The 14,833-nt window shown below is 39.5% G+C and overlaps 1 long non-coding RNA gene across 1 annotated transcript in view; it reads right to left on the bottom strand.

Annotated features, from left to right (window-relative positions):
- Nucleotides 1-1,529, bottom strand: part of LOC112579962 — a 47,579-nt gene extending 46,050 nt beyond the window's left edge. Inside the window, exon 1 of the long non-coding RNA XR_006545619.1 lies at nucleotides 1,055-1,529. This is a non-coding gene — a long non-coding RNA (uncharacterized LOC112579962). The remainder of the gene's footprint in view (nucleotides 1-1,054) is intronic.
- Nucleotides 1,530-14,833: the final 13,304 nt, after the last annotated feature.

Genomic DNA, 14,833 nt, shown 5'->3' with positions numbered 1-14,833 from the left:
GAAGGTTCTCTAGCCTGCCTGACAGGCTTGTCCAGCCACATGTGATTGCTCACAGCCTCCCAACCATGAGAGGCACGAGATGATTTAAACCTTCTAAAAACAGGTTCCTTAGAAAAGTTAGAAAACCATTAGTATAAGTATAGTGGGCTGATTAGAAATTGTATTGGTGAAGGGTTTTTCATTTGTTGAACCAATGTTTGTCGCTAAGTCTCCACATCCCCTGCCCTTACACACATTAATGAATATATAGAAATAAGTATTAACTTTTGATATTAATCACATTAGACCTTAGGCTAAGTAAATTCTTTCCTTAACTAAAACCCACTACACCCTAACTCTATAGGAATGTAACTTTATTTGGGTGGCGTCTGTTTTAAGAATAATCACCCCTGGAGAAATAAGTGTCCTGGTTGACTGACCGCTGTCACAAGGAGAGGGTCATAAATTGTCAGCAGGCACCCTGGCCAGAAGATGATGTAACACCCCTAAGACCTCTGTATACATTTGTATGAAGCACCTGACTTTGATAAAAACCAGGACTGCTGACCCCACGTGACTTTTGCATAACATCTCAGTGTATAAAAGTAGACCATGGAAAATAAAGAATTGGGATCAGTTTCTCGAAATACTGGTCTCCCCATGTCGCCCTCTCTCTCACTCTGGCTGAGTCTCCATCTGGAGCGTGGAACCCACCAAGCTTACTAATTTTGCCTGGGCTTCTAAGATCCGACCGGGGAGGCCTCAGTGTCTCCTCTCCTTCGGGAGAAGGGAAGGATGCCTGCAGCCTACGTAAGTGGTGCAAGCTTCTTGTCTTGAAGCTTTATTGGTTTCCCGTGTAAACCAAGCTACTCAGCCTCTTTTCTCCACTGAATTTTCCTACTGAGCTATCCTCATTCTATTACTCTTTACATCTTTAATTGATATCTAATTGAAGCTATTGTATCCTGATCCTCACCGACGCCGTCCCCACTTCGAACTCCCTGGATCTGATGGGGCTGGACCCCGGCACCACATATCTATTTTTTATATACCAATATCTTATTATAATTCTTACCTCTTCTCTTCCAATAGCAGTTGCTTTCCTTCTTGGTTGTTTTCGAAAATTTAAGTCCTTTAAAAAAATAAAAAGAAAATTAATCTCTATAAAAATACAAAAGAAATACACTTTTTAGATCTAGTATGTACATGAAAAGAAATACTTCACTAAAAATAAAACAGAATGCTGAGACTGTCATTAGTTTAAATATAGTGTTGTGGTTGTTTCTGGGTAGAGTTGAATAAAACACCAAAAATATCATTTTGTTAACCTGCTTCTTCCATCTAGTGGCAAAAAGCAGTAAGAAACAATGTTCTAGAAAAACACTGTGTTAAAATGGTTCTAAATGCTGTTTCAGGAATTATTTGATGGTGAGAGTCCAACATCCAAGGCTTAAGTTATGAATATGCAATAATTATTTCAAAATAATTCTAGCAAATTGGTAGGGTTCAGCTCAGATAACTGCCAAAGTTGTATAAATTCATAAGTGTATTTTCACATTTTAACAAAGACTTCTGATATATATATAAAGGTATATATCACCTTGCATTAAATTGGAATAGATTTGGTTTTGGATAAACAGCTTTATTTCTAGACCAACCTGTTGGATAACTATTTAGAATTCCATTACTTCCTCAGCTATTGGCACAGTGATACTGTGCTATTACTATGAGTTTCAAGCGGTATAATTGAGAGCCACTGAAAGTGACCTATCCCATTGGAATTACCAGTTAAAATACTTTTGCAATAACAGTCAGTGAAATAAATTATGACTTGAGGTATGAGGTCAAACTGAAGGAGGAAAAGAGGTAAAGTTTAAAGGAGCTACAATCAGCTGCTCTTCATTGGCATTCAAAGATATTAATGAAAAAGTAATATGCAATGTACAGCATAATTGTGTATTCTCTGAGCTCTCAAAGGCCACCAGCTAATACCTAATATATGAGGTTTGCCTGCCCTTCTACCACTTTCTGTTTGCCTCACTGCAAATCTAATTAATGTTCTAGATGTTTTAGAAGTTAAATGTGGGTTATGCATAAATGGATAAAATGTTCTCCAAGACAGCAAGTTTCTCCCCTTCCCTTGTTCAGGTGAGCCAGTTAGCAATGTTTAATGGTAATATAGATTAAGGGTTGTCAATATATTAAGCTGAAAATATATTAAGACTACATAAAGGAAAATAAAAGAATTAGTGAATGCCATGATAACCTGAAATTCAGTATTTTGTATTAAAAGAAGACTTTTTGTTTCCTAATTTTGAAGAACTGAAAAACCCTGCCATAACCCTCTCAACCCCTAAAGCAAATTTTAGTACAGAAGGATTGGCTGTTGGTTTTTTCTCCTCACCCTAGCCATCCTCCCTGCTCAAAGGAAAGCAGGTTAAGGTTTTCTGTTGTGCTACATATGGGAGAGAAGAAGGGGAAATAGAGCAATGACATAACAGAGAGGGTAAAGTAAAGAAGATGGGATCACAGTGAAAGTCATGTGGGCAAACAAGGCAGAAGGTGGTTCCCATTTCCCCAATATTCCTGTGACCAGTCTCTCTGGATTGGACCAAGGAAAGGGTGCCAATTAACTGACAGATTACTGGAGCCATTGCCATTGTTTGCTGCTGCTAAGTCACTTCAGTTGTGTCCGACTCTGTGTGACCCATAGATGGCAGCCCACCAGGCTCCCCCATCCCTGGGATTCTCCAGGCAAGAACACTGGAGTGGGTTGCCATTTCCTTCTCCAATGCATGAAAGTGAAAAGTGCAAGTGAAGTCGCTCAGTCGTGTCCTACTCTTCGCGACCCCATGGACTGCAGCCTATCAGGCTCCTCCATCCATGGGATTTTCCAGGCAAGAGTACTGGAGTGGGGTGCCATTGCCTTCTCCGATTGCCATTGTTTAGATAACGTCAAAGCCACAAGACTCAAAGCCTCACTCCCAATAATTAAATTAATACAAACAACATTGCCATCTGGTGATGCAGGATGGGTATGGAATTCAGTGGCCCAGCAGGACTGCTGGCACTGGTGGTGGAACCTAGTCTGGTACTTGCCAATTCATTTACTTCATAATCATGAGCTCCCATGTTATAGGCAATTGAAACGTGTCAGTCTCTTTGATGGTGTTATAATATAGTTCTGCTAAAACTAGAGACCTTGGTATTTAAAATTTTCTTTCACAATGAACAAATTCAGTTTTTGAGAAGTGAATTTCAGAAAACTATATACATAGTCACTGGCATTAATATTTTATTTAATATGTTTATCAATCAGTTATTTGACCTTGCTCAAATTATATAACTTTTTTGAGCCTCTGTTTTCTCATCCATAAAATAGGGATAATGATAATATCCCTCTGATAAGGTTTTTATGAGGAACTAAGTAAGAACACATAAAGTACTTGGCAAATAGTAGTTATTCAATAGCTATGAATAGATTATTAGTTACAGGGTACTTAACATATACTAAGAATTTTTGTACATTATGCAATAACAGATACATTAAAGTATCTAACACTATTTATATGTGTTTGTAAAATAAAATTGACAGTGCTCCCTTTGGTGCAAATATTTCCTTATCTTGTGTGTTAGTTGCTCAGTTGTGTCTGACTCTTTGTGACCCCATGGACTGTAGCCTGCCAGGCTCCTCTGTCCATGGAGTATTCTTAGAATACTGGAGTGGGTTGCCATTTCTTTCTCCAGGGTTCCTTATCACACCTCATCTTTATAAATAGGCATGGGGATTTTTATAAACAATTTTCAAGGCTGTCTCCAAGTCTTTGGGTAGTCAATAAACAATTACAGTTAAAATTATGTCAATATTTGTGTCTTGCATTTTGACGTTGCTTAGAAAATCTTAGAAGAAAAGCTTGAGATTAATGCAAGAAAATTTAAAAACACAAAATTTTAAACAAAGAAAAGACAGATAACTAATAAAAAAAAATCTGTTACAGAAAAAAAAGTAGAAGAGAAAATGATCATTTAAAAACTTTTAATCTTTGAAGAATAGAAACTCATGAAGTCTTGCATCCTATGTTTATATAAAGCCAGGAGCCCAGAGAATGAAAAAAAGTCACTCCAAAGCACCCCATTAATTTTTCTGTCCCATGTAATATGAGTTGGAGTGAGGCTGTGATATGGTAAAAAAAATTTTATGAAAGCATATTTAGAGAACAGAGACATGTTTTCATATTTGGACAGAATACACTCAATACCGAATGCCTATTCAAGACTTAAACTTGATTCTTTGTAATTAAGGAGGAAGAAAAAAGATGGAATTGTCATAATTTGCACACAAATGCAAATGATGTCCATTCACTCTTATTTACTCTTCTGAAGCCAACCTGTAATTACCTTTAATATGCAAAATATTTCTGAAAGACTCCAAGATCAAAACAAAAATATGAGATAACTTTAAAACACTTAGGCTTTTAGGTGAAAGTTCTTTTTTTGCTTGTCATATACTTGCTTTTTCTTTCTGAGTCTACACATGGTCTTAAATAAAATCAAGAGTAATAGATGTGCTCCAGTTTTGACTCAAACTACTGGACTTTTTTTTTGGCTGCACTGGGTCTTCGTTGCTTTGCGCGGGCTTTCTCTAGTTGCAGTGAACGGGGGCTGCTCTTTGTTGCCATGTATGAGGTGGGCTTCATTGAGAGGGGCTTCTCTTGTTGCAGAGCACAGGCTCTAGGCATGCAGGCTTCAGCAGCTGCAGCACATGGGCTCAGCAGGTGCAGTTCATGGGCTCTAGAGCACGGGCCCTGTAGTTATGGCACATGGGCTTAGTTGCTCTGTGTGCAGCACGTAGAATCCTCCTGAACCAAGGATCAAACCTGTGACCCCAGCACTGGCAGGCAGATTCTTATCCACTGTGCCACCAGGGAAGTCCCAGATTACTGGACTTTAATGTAGATTTTTTTTTTTTTAACAGAACATCAAACCTCTCTGATTTACCTATACAAATCTCTATGTATCATGGACACAAGGTCTGATGTTGAACATTCTTTAACAGTTCTTAATTATTGTCACAACTATTCACTAACAAAAGGATCTCTGGCATCCAGCTTTCTTTCTCATTTTTTGAAATAAAATTCTTTTAGAATTTCCTACAGGAGCTCCTGAAAAAATTTATCCTAAAAATGTAATCTTTTCACAATAAAACTTTATTTCAAACTCTAATCATTAGAAATATTTACCAGTATAATAGATTCCATTTCTCTGTAATATCTATTTGAAATTTTACTGCACTGATTTTTATTATAAACACATAGCAAAAAAAGAAAAAAAAACTACTAAAGCAAAGTTTTCATTGGACAGGAAGAACTATGACCCTCCCTAGCAAATAGCCAGATGGCACTAATGCTAAAGAATCCACCTGCCAATGTAGGAGATGAAAGCAACACGGGTTCAATCCCTGGGTCAGGAAGATGCCCTTGAGAAAGAAATGGCAATCCCCTCCAGTATTCTTGCCTGGAAAATTCCATGGACAGAGGAGCCTAGCGGGCTCACGCCCAAGGAGCATCAAAGAGTCAGAGATGACTGAGTCACTGAGAACACACACAACAAAGAGTCACATCCCTGCTGCTGCTGCTGCTGCTGCTAAGTCGCTTCAGTCGTGTCTGACTCTGTGCGACCCCATAGACGGCAGCCCACCAGGCTCCCCCGTCCCTGGGATTCTCCAGGCAAGAACACTGGAGTGGGTTGCCATTTCCTTCTCCAATGCATGAAAGTGAAAAGTGAAAGTGAAGTTGCTCCGTTAGAAAATGAAAGAAAGGAGTCAACACCTCCTTGGTAAAAAGCAGCACGCAGGACCTCCACCACATGCTACAATAAGAGTTAGGATCAGGATGAACTTCACTTTTAAAAACTTAAAAGAGAAATATATTTTGAATATTATTTATAAGTTAATATATCTTATCAAGGTTAAGGCATTAAGTTTCATTATTTACTAGAAAATTTATGATTAATGTTTACTGTCCTTAGTAGTGTGGTCCTTGGTTGTGGTTGTTTATTGATAATGGTGACAGATCAGTGCAGCAAATATATAGTCAGAGCAAGTGACAAGACCAATATCATATAGCCTAACTTGGAGAGGGCCACATATAGTCAATACAAAAAATTCTCACTTTTTTTTAGGTGGTGTGTTCTTTTAAAATATTATGAGAATGTTGTTAGTGGAAAGAAAAGAAAACTCTGTTCCATTTGTCAAAATTTGTATAAGTTTCAAGGAAGCATTTTCAGCAACAACTAACTTACAATCAGACTTAAGCCTTAATATGACCTTTACTATATTTTCTACACTAAAACTGGGACTACATGTTCATTAATTAAATTATTTTCATTTATTCAAAATTACTTCTAGGGCCTACTGAAACAAAATATTTATGTTGTAATACGGAAAAGGCAAATTAGCACAAATTATGTCCCAGAGAAACTCACAGTTTTGTTGGCAGGTCACTGAATATATGGGCTTCCCTAATGGTTCAGAAAATGAAGATCATGGCATCCGGTCCCACCACTTCATGGGAAATAGATGGGGAAACAGCGGAAACAGTGTCAGACTTTGTTTTGGGGGGCTCCAAAATCACTGCAGATGGTGACTGCAGCCATGAAATTAAAAGACGCTTACTCCTAGGAAGGAAAGTTACGACCAACCTAGATAGCATATTGAAAAGCAGAGACATTACTTTGCCAACAAAGGTCCATCTAGTCAAGGCTATGGTTTTTCCTGTGGTCATGTATGGATGTGAGAGTTGGACTGTGAAGAAAGCTGAGCGCCGAAGAATTGATGCTTTTGAACTGTGGTGTTGGAGAAGACTCTTGAGAGTCCCTTGGACTGCAAGGAGATCCAACCAATCCATTCTGAAGGAGATCAGCCCTGGGATTTCTTTGGAAGGAACGATGCTAAAGCTGAAACTCCAGTACTTTGCCACCTCATGCGAAGAGTTGACTCCTTGGAAAAGACTCTGATGCTGGGAGGGATTGGGGGCAGGAGGAGAAGGGGACGACAGAGGATGAGATGGCTGGATGGCATCACTGACTCGATGGATGTGAGTCTGGGTGAACTCCAGGTGTTGGTGATGGACAGGAAGGCCTGGCATGCTGCGATTCATGGGGTCGCAAAGAGTCAGACACGACTGAGCGACTGAACTGAACTGAACTGAATGGTTCAGAAGATATTAAGAAGAGGTGGCAAGAATACACAGAAGAACTGCACAAAAAACTTCTTCATGACCAAGATAATGACAATGGTGTGATCACTGACCTAGAGCCAGACATCCTGGAATGTGAAGTCAAGTGGGCCTTAGGAAGCATCACTACGAACAAAGCTAGTGGAGGTGATGGCATTCCAGTTGAGCTATTCCAAATCCTGAAAGATGATGCTGTGAAAGTGCTGCACTCAATATGCCAGCAAATTTGGAAAACTCAGCAGTGGCCACAGGACTGGAAAAGGTCAGTTTTCATTCCAATCCCAAAGAAAGGCAATGCCAAAGAATGCTCAAGCTACTGCACAGTTGCACTCATCTCACACACTAGTAAAGTAATGCTCAAAATTCTCCAAGCCAGGCTTCAGCAATATGTGAACCGTGAACTTCCAGATGTTCAAGCTGGTTTTAGAAAAGGCAGAGGAACCAGAGATCAAATTGCCAACATCCGCTGTATCATCCAAAAAGCAAGAGAGTTCCAGAAAAACATCTATTTCTGCTTTCTTGACTATGCCAAAGCCTTTGACTGTGTGGATCACAATAAACTGTGGAAAATTCTTCAAGACATGGCAATACCAGACCACCTGACCTGCGTCTTGAGAAACCTATATGCAGGTCAGGAAGCAACAGTTAGAACTGGACATGGAACAACAGATTGGTTTCAAATAGGAAAAGGAGTACCTTAAGGCTGTGAATTGTCATCCTGCTTATTTCACTTATATGCAGAATACATCATGAGAAATGCTGGACTGGAAGAAACACAAGCTGGAATCAAGATTGCCGGGAGAAATATCAATCACCTCAGATATGCAGATGACACCACCCTTATGGCAGAAAGTGAAGAGGAACTAAAAAGCCTCTTGATGAAAGTCAAAGAGGAGAGTGAAAAAGTTGGCTTAAAGCTCAACATTCAGAAAACGAAGATCATGGCATCTGGTCCCATCACTTCATGGCAAATAGATGGGGAAACAGTGGCAGACTTTATTTTTCTGGGCTCCAAAATCACTGCAGATGGTGACTGCAGCCATGAAATTAAAAGACACTTACTCCTTGGAAGGAAAGTTATGGCCAACCTAGATAGCATATTCAAAAGCAGAGACATTACTTTGCCAACAAAGGTCTGTCTAGTCAAGGCTATGGTTTTTCCTGTGGTCATGTATAGATGTGAGACTTGGACTGTGAAGAAAGCTGAGCACCGAAGAACTGATACTTTTAAACTGTGGTGCTGGAGAAAACTCTTGAGAGTCCCTTGGACTGCAAGGAGATCCAACCAGTCCATTCTGAAGAAAATCAGCCCTGGGTGTTCTTTGGAGGGAATGATGCTAAAGCTGAAACTCCAATACTTTGGCCACCTCATACGAAGAGCTGATTCATTGGAAAAGACTCTGGTGCTGGGAGGGATTAGGGGCAGGAGGAGAAGGGGACGCCAGAGGATGAGATGGCTGGATGGCATCACCAACTCGATGGACGTGAGTTTGAGTGAACTCTTGGAGTTGGTGATAGACAGGGAGGCCTGGCGTGCTGCGATTCATGGGGTTGCAAAGAGTCAGACACGACTGAGTGACTGATCTGAACTGAATGGTTCAGGCGGTAAAGAATCTGACTGCAGTATGGGAGACCTGGCTTCAATCCCGAGCTTGGGAAGATCCCTTGTAGTGGGGCATGGCAACCCACTCCAGTTATTCTTGCCTGGAGAATTCCCATGGACAGAGGAGCCTGGCAGGCTACAGTCCATGGGGTGGCAAAGAGTTGGACAAGACTGAGCAACTAAGCACAACAACTGACATATATAAGACATATATATATATATATATATATATATATATATATGTCTTTGCACATGTAACACAAAGTGCAAAAATGATAAAGTGCAATAAGAAAGGCATGAGAAACAAAGTTTTATAAAATTTTTGGAAAGGCGTTTACTAGCAACAGAACAATGAAAGTTGGATAGGATGTGGGCATGTTCTAAGAAGAAGTCTTTCAATCATTCATTCACACGTGTCTGGGACAATTACTCTATTGGTGCATTAATTCTTTTTGTTGTTTCATTTTATTTTATTTATTTATTTTTATTTTATTTTTAAACTTTACAATATTGTATTAGTTTTGCCAAATATCAAAATGAATCCGCCACAGGTATACATGTGTTCCCCATACTGAGCCCTCCTCCCTCCTCCCTCCCCATACCATCCCTCTGGGTCATCCCAGTGCACCAGCCCCAAGCATCCAGTATCATGCATCGAACCTGGACTGGCAACTCGTTTCATACATGATATTATACATGTTTCAATGCCATTCTCCCAAATCTTCCCACCCTCTCCCTCTCCAACAGAGTCCATAAGACTGTTCTATACATCAGTGTCTCTTTTGCTGTTTCGTACACAGGCTTATTGTTACCATCTTTCTAAATTCCATATATATGCATTAGTATACTGTATTGGTGTTTTTCTTTCTAGCTTACTTCACTCTGTATAATAGGCTCCAGTTTCATCCACCTCATTAGAACTTATTCAAATGTATTCTTTTTAATGGCTGAGTAATACTCCATTGTGTTTATGTACCACAGCTTTCTTATCCATTCATCTGCTGATGGACATCTAGGTTGCTTCCATGTCCTGGCTATTATTAACAGTGCTGCAATGAACATTGGGGTACACGTGTCTCTTTCCCTTCTGGTTTCCTTCTGCACATCAAAGGAAACTATTAGCAAGGTGAAAAGGCAGCCTTCAGAATGGGAGAAAATAATAGCAAATGAAGCAACTGACAAACAACTAATCTCAAAAATATACAAGCAACTCCTACAGCTCAACTCTAGAAAAATAAATGACCCAATCAAAAAATGGGCCAAAGAACTAAATAGACATTTCTCCAAAGAAGACATACAGATGGCTAACAAACACATGAAAAGATGCTCAACATCACTCATTATCAGAGAAATGCAAATCAAAACCACTATGAGGTACCATTTCACGCCAGTCAGAATGGCTGCGATCCAAAAGTCTACAAGCAATAAATGCTGGAGAGGGTGTGGAGAAAAGGGAACCCTCTTACACTGTTGGTGGGAATGCAAACTAGTACAGCCACTATGGAGAACAGTGTGGAGATTCCTTAAAAAACTGGAAATAGAACTGCCTTATGATACAGCAATTCCACTGCTGGGCATACACACTGTGGTGCATTAATTTAGATTTGTCCACTCTGTGAGAGAATTTTTTTTTAATGTGGTAATTTCCATCCCCATCAACCAGAACATAGCCAGGCTATGTGGAATAGTTCTGAACTGATTTATTCTTGCATTCTAGGGCCTAAAGTAGAAGTTCCCAAGAACCACTTGCATTTTGGTGTGTGCATATGCATGTGAGCATGTGTAAAGGTAGATAAGACTAGGCTCTGAAACACTTAAGTGGCCTATTTATGGAAAGAGGGAGTGGTCAGAAAGTTTTCTGAATGAGAACTATAGACAAAGGTTTAGAAATTGGAGGATCTTCTTATGGAGGTGGAAACCCATGCCACTACTATGCAGAGCTCTGGGATGTGACAGAGCCTTTGACTGGGTGGGATAGAACTTGAGGAGGCTGACCACAGAGAAAAAAAGACTTCTGTGTTCACGCTTGGCTAGGAAGCAGCTGAGTCATGAGTTCAAGGGAACACTGTGGTTTGTACCATCAAAATACTAATGGTAGCCTATGTAGATGAAAGAATAGAAGAAACTTCCACAAATATTTTACACTAAGGAAGACTTAGAAACACCTAGAACTCTTGAAACACCTAGGAAAGATGAGAAGACCCTTGAAACATGATAGTATTCTGTCAGCCAGGTAGGTGTGGTCTGGGAATAGATATCTGTTTTAATTAAATAAAGAAATGTAACACTTCTTTATCCATATTATAAAAGGAAAATTCCTATCTGCTACATATTCAAATAATCAACAATAATTTGTCTAGTTTTACTGTATTAGGCATGATTCTGGGGAACATCTCACTTGGAGCTTATATTTGCGTAAGGGGGATAAACATACAATAAAAAATATTTAATATGCCATGCAGGGATCAGTTCAGTTCACTCAGTCATGTCCAACTCTTTGTGACCCCATGGACTGAGGCACGCCGGGCATCCCTGTCCATCACCAACTCCAAGAGCTTGCTCAAACTCATGTCCATCAAGTCAGTGATACCGTCCAACCATCTCATCCTCTGTCATCCCGTTCTCCTCCTGCCTTCAGTCTTGCCCAGCATCAGGGTCTTTTCCATTGAGTCAGTTCTTCATATCAGGAGGCCAAAGTATCGGAGTTTCAGTTTCAGCATCAGTCCTTCCAATGAATATTCAGGACTGATTTCCTTTAGGATTGACTGGTTTGATCTCCTTGTAGTCCAAGAGACTCTCAAGAGTCTTCTCCAACACCATAGTTCAAAAACATTGATTCTTCAGCACTCAGCTTTCTTTATAGTCCAACACTCACATCCATACATGACTACTAGAAAAACCATTACTTTGACTAGATAGGCCTTTGTCGGCAAAATAATGTCTCTGCTTTTAAATATGGGCAAAGGCTAACAGAGTTTTGCCAAGAGGATGTGCTGGTCATAGCAAACACCCTCTTCCAACAACACAAGAGAAGATTCTACATATGGACATCACCAAATGGTCAATACTGAAATCAGATTGATTATATTCTTTGCAGCCAAAGATGGAGAAGCTCTATACAGTCAGCAAAAACAAGACTGGGAGTTGACTGGACTCAGATCATGAACTCCTTATTGCCAAATTCAGACTTATATTGAAGAAAGTAGGGAAAACCACTAGACCATTCAGGTATTACCTAAATCAAATCCCTGAGATTATACAGTGGAAGTGACAAATAGATTCAAGGGATTAGATCTGATAGACAGACTGCCTGGAGAACTATGGATGGAGGTTCATGACATTGTACAGGAGGCAGGGATCAAGACCATCCCCAAGAAAAACAAATGCAAAAAAGGCAAAATGGTTGTCTGAGGAGGCTTTCAAATAGCTGAGAAAAGAAGAGAAGCTAAAGGCAAAGGAGACAAGGAAAGATAAACCCATCTGAATGCAGAGTTCCAAAGAATAGCAAGAAGAGATAAGAAAGCCTTCCTCAGGGATCAATACAAACAAATAGAGGAAAACAATAGAATGGGAACGACTAGAGATCTCTTCAAGAAAATTAGAGATACCAAGGGAACATTTCATGCAAAGATGGGCTCAATAAAGGACAGAAATGGTATGGACTTAACAGAAGCAGAACATATTCAGAAGAGGTGGCAAGAATACACAGAAGAACTGTACAAAAACGATCTTCATGACCCAGATAACCACAATGGTGTGATTACTCACCTAGAGCCAGACCTGGAATATGAAGTCAAGTGGGCCTTGGGAAGCATCACTACAGACAAAGCTAGTGGAAGTGATGGAATTCCAGTTGAGCTATTTCAAGATCTAAAAGAAAAAAAAAGACCTAAAAAACGATGCTCTTAAATTGCTGCACTCTGTATGCCAGCAAATTTGGAAAACTCAGCAGTGGCCACAGGACTGGAAAAGCTCAGTTTTCATTCCAATCCCAAAGAAAGGCAATGCCAAAGAATGCTCAAACTACTGCACAATTGCACTCATCTCACACGCTAGTAAAGTAATGCTCAAAATTCTCCAAGCCAGGCTTCAGCAATACGTGAACCATTAACTTCCAGATGTTCAAGCTGGATTTAGAAAAGGCAGAGAAACCAGAGATCAAATTGCAAACATCTGTTGGATCATCAAAAAAGCAAGAGAGTTCCAGAAAAACATGCAGGGATAAGTGGTATTAATAAAAATACATCAGAGTGAGTAAAACAAAGAATGAACAAGAGGGGACTTGCTACATTATATGACATAATAAGAAAAAGCCTATGTGTAAGCCCAAGTAACATTTAAGCAAAGATTTAAATTCAGACGAGGAAATCAGTCCCACATATATCTGCAGAATGTGTGTTCTAGACAGTGTTAACAACAAAAACAAAGTCCTTACATCAAGACAGTGCTAACTATATTTGGGGAACAGTGGAACTAATGAAGCTTAAATGGAGAATATGAGAAGAACACTAGTCACATAGGAGGTCTGAGAGATAAATGATAGAGACCAATAACTGAAATGGCAAACTGCTGCTGTTGCTGAGCAGAGGTATGGCACGACCTCACATTATGAATCAGTCTCTGATGGCAGTTGTGCTTCTACCTATGAAGAGGTAATTGCTATGGGACTTGTATGTGGGATTTGCTATGGGTCCTGCCATGAACAAGTAGAAAAACTGAATAAATTATATGAAACCACCATTGTCAGAAAATAGACAACCACCAGTATAAGAAAAGGGAAACAAATTGAGCCCAGAATTACCCTGGGTGTTGGCCTGGAAGCATTTCCAGAACTCAGCACAGGGAGAGACTTTAAAAGTTTCAAAAGGATCGATCTGGTAGAGAAACGGGATGTCACTTCCTATAATAGGTTATAAAAGGACTTCAGCTTCTGTCTTGTGTACACAATTCTCGCTTATGATCCTAGACAGCTTGCTCTCAGGGAAGTCAGCAGCCACATCATGACACAGCTCTGTGGAGAGGCACATGTGGTCTGGAACTGAGTGTCAGCAGCCAGTTGAGTGAGGCTGGAAGCAGATCATCCTCTGGTCAAGCCTTCTGATGAGACTGCAGCCCCTATTAGCTGCCTGACTACAATCTCATGACAGACCTTGAATCAGAACCACCCAGTTAAGCCATTCTCAAATTCCTAACCCACAGGAATTGTGAGATAATAAATGCTATTTTAAGATGCTAATTTGGGGGAGTAATTTTTATATGGACTGATAGGTAATTATTACAATATCTGGAATGAAAATTAAACCTGGTGGAACTGACAGCAGCTTAGAAACTGCAAAGAAAGGGTTAGTGAATGTGAAGACATAGCCATAATAACTCTCTAAAACAAAGAATAGAGAGGAAAAGATTGGAAAGGAAATGAAAAGAATTTCAAGCACTCATAACTAAATCAAGCAGGCTTGATTGAGGAGAGAAAGGAATACTAAAAAAAGGTATTTTAAAAAATTAATGGCTATCAGCATAGCTCATTATTAGAGAAATGCAAATCAAAATTGTCATGCGGTAACACCTCACACTGGTTAGAATGACTCATCAAAAAATCTACAAACAATAAATGCTGGAGAGGATGTGAGGAAAATGGAACCCTCTTTCACTGTTGGTAGGAATGTAAATTGATACAGCCACTATGGAAAACAGTATGGAGATTCCTTTAAAAATAAACTAAGAATAAAATTATCATATGATCCAGCAATTCCACAACTAGGCATATACCCTGAGAAAGACATATGAAACCCAATGTTCATAGTACCACTATTTATTATAATAGCCAGGCCACAGAAGCAACCTAAATGTCCATCAACAGATGAATAGATAGAGAAATTGTGGTACCTATATACAACTAATATTACTCAGCCATAAAAAGGAATGAATTTGAGTCAGCTGTAGTGAGATGGATGAATCTAGAGCCAGTTATACAGAGTGAACTAAGTCAGAAAGAAGGACACAAGTGTTGTATACT

The sequence above is a fragment of the Bubalus bubalis genome, chromosome 17, assembly GCF_019923935.1.
Source record: "Bubalus bubalis isolate 160015118507 breed Murrah chromosome 17, NDDB_SH_1, whole genome shotgun sequence".
In the NCBI taxonomy this organism is placed as follows: domain Eukaryota; kingdom Metazoa; phylum Chordata; class Mammalia; order Artiodactyla; family Bovidae; genus Bubalus; species Bubalus bubalis.
The sequence above is the reverse complement of the archived record's forward strand: the minus strand, read 5'-3'. Positions and strand labels throughout refer to the sequence as shown.